Source organism: Mesoplodon bidens (genome assembly GCF_964165515.1).
Source record: "Mesoplodon bidens genome assembly, contig: HAP1_SCAFFOLD_53, whole genome shotgun sequence".
Taxonomy (NCBI): Eukaryota; Metazoa; Chordata; class Mammalia; order Artiodactyla; family Ziphiidae; genus Mesoplodon; species Mesoplodon bidens.
Window position 1 is genome coordinate 2,583,756 of NW_027671920.1, and position 2,819 is coordinate 2,586,574.

The window sequence follows — 2,819 nt, forward strand, 5'->3', positions numbered from 1 at the left end:
ATAAAGAGGTGGGATATGGGGTTTGGGAGGGAGATGCAAGAGGGAGGGGATCTGGTGATATTTGTATACGTATAGCTGATTCACTTTGTTATACAGCAGAAACGAACACTCCATTATAAAACAATTATACTCCAATAAACGTGTAAAAGGAAAAAAAAAAAAGAAAAAGAAAGCCCAGGGATAAACCTACACACCTATGGTCAACTAATCTATGACAAAGGAGGCAAGACTATACAATGGAGATAAGACAGTCTCTTCAATCATTGGTGCTGGGAAATATGGACAGCTACATGTAAAAGAATGAAATTAGAACACTCCCCAACACCATACATAAAAATATATTCAAAATGGATTAGAGACCTTAATGTAAGACCGGACAGTATAAAACTCTGAGAGGAAAACTTACGAAGGATACTCTGACGTAAATCACAGCAAGATCTATTTTGATCCACCTCCTATAGTAATGAAATAAAAAAGTAAACTAAACAGATGGGACCTAATGATATGTAAAAGCTTTTGCAAAGCAAAGGAAACTACAAACAAGACGAAAAGACAACCCTCAGAATGGCAGAACATATTTGCCAATGAATCAATGGACAAATGATTAATCTCCAATATATATAAACAGCTCATGCAGCTCAATATTAATAAAACAAACAACCCAATACAAAAATGGAAGAAGATCTAAATAGACATTTCTTCCAAGAAGACATAGAGATGGCCAGTACGCACATGAAAATCTGCTCAACATCACTAATTATTAGAGAAATGGAAATCGAAACTACAATGAGGTATCACGTCACACCTGTTAGAATGGGCATCATCAGAAAATCTACAAACAACAAATGCTGGAGAGGGTGTGGAGAAAAGGAACCTTCTTCCACTATTGCTGGGAATGTAAATCGATATAGTCTCTATGGAGAACAGTATGGAGGTTCCTTAAAAAAACTAAAAATAGAATTACCATATAATCCAGCAATCCCACTACTGGGCATATACCCAGAGAAAACCATAAATCAAAAAGACACATTCACCACAATGTTCATTGCAGTACTATTTACAATAGCCAGGTAATGAAAGCAACTTAAGTGCCCACAGACAGATGAATGGATAAAGATGTGGTACATATATACAATGGAATATTACTCAGCCATACATAGGAATGAAATTGGGTCATTTGTAGAGACCTTGATGGATCTAGAGACTGTCATACAGAGTGAAGTAAGTCAGAAAGAGAAAAACAAATATTGTATGTTAATGCATATATGTGGAACCTAGAAAAATGGTACAGATGAACCGGTTTGCAGGGCAGAGATAGAGACACAGATGTAGAGAACAAACATATGGACACCAAGGGGGGAATGCCATGTGAGGGTGGTGGTGGGATAAATTGGGAGACTGGGATTCACATGTGCACACATATGTATAAAATAGATATCCGGTAAGAACCTGCTGTATAAAAGAAATAAATAAATTTAAAAAAATAAAAATAAATAAATAACATTTAATAAAATAAATGAAAAAAAACGTTTTTCCCTTCACATAGACGTCTTTATATTAATGTATTATTTCCATGTTTATATCTCCAAATTAAAAAAAAAAGAGGAATAAATAAAATCTACCTTGAACCAAAAAGAAAAAAAGAAAAAAAAAAAAAAAAAAAACAGAACCCACCAGTTATACAGAGGAAAATCGTATCAGGGCACTTCCTCCAGTTGTAAAAAATTCTTAAGTTGGTCAGAGATGGGAAATCGTCTCCCATGCAGTGAGCAGAACTCCCCCCCGACAAGGAACATCCTCATTGCATAGCTGGGGGACTGTTTCGAGGCGTCTGTGAGTAAATGTGAGCTGAGCCCCAGTCCTGCTGCAGCTGAACTCTTCCCACCCTTTCCAGGTAAAACAGCTGAATATGTACAAGAACTTGCAAGCCTAGAGGAAGGGCTGTGGTGCCACACCAGCGACAGCACGCAGGCCGACATGATGCCTGCTGGCCAGACAGGATGGTCCTGGCCCCAGATGCTCTTCTGGAAGCTTTCCATTTCCCTACCTGAGATACCCCTCCTGCCACGGCCCCCACTGCTTTTTACTTCCTCACCTCTGCCTGGGGAGAAATTCCAGCGGCAGGTATGGGTGACACATCCTCTTCTTTAGCAGGTGGCAGCCTGGCAACTCCTGCAGAAAGTCCAGCAGAGCCCCACTCACACTGGGCCACCCACAAATCCATGGCCCCTCACTCCCTCCCACCACCCAAGACCGACACTGCTGACGGGGCAGAGAATATGGCGTCAGGCACAGCTACAGGGGCTCTTGCTGACGGGAGAGGTGTTTATATTGACCTCAATCAAGGCACACCTGGGGAGGGCTGGCAGGCAGTGTCAGGCTGCCCATATCAGCCAATCCTCACCCCTCAGGGGATCACAGTTGCAGAAAATGAACCTTGCTAAAGGGGCCGCGGCCAAGGAACAGGTGTGGGCTCTTGAGAGTCAGGATAGACAAGGGGCTGCAGCTGCGGCTTTTTTCTCATCATTTTATCTGGTCCATGAGTGGAAAACAACTTCAAGAACACGGTATACTAATGAGAGGAACCCAGGAGTCAGGGAGAGGAGTGATGGTGGTTGGAGACAGAGGCCTGGTGCCCTGGCTGCAGTGGAAGTGTCTGGAACACCAGGCCGAGAGAGGCTGCTCAGAGTGATAGCCAGGGTCACAGACCTGTCAGGGCTGCTCTTTGTTAGTTCAAGTCCTGCTCTGAGGCGTTTTGTGTCAGCTGTGAGCGACAGGTGAGCTGGGGGTTCTCTGCAATGTGGGCTATGTGCACAGTT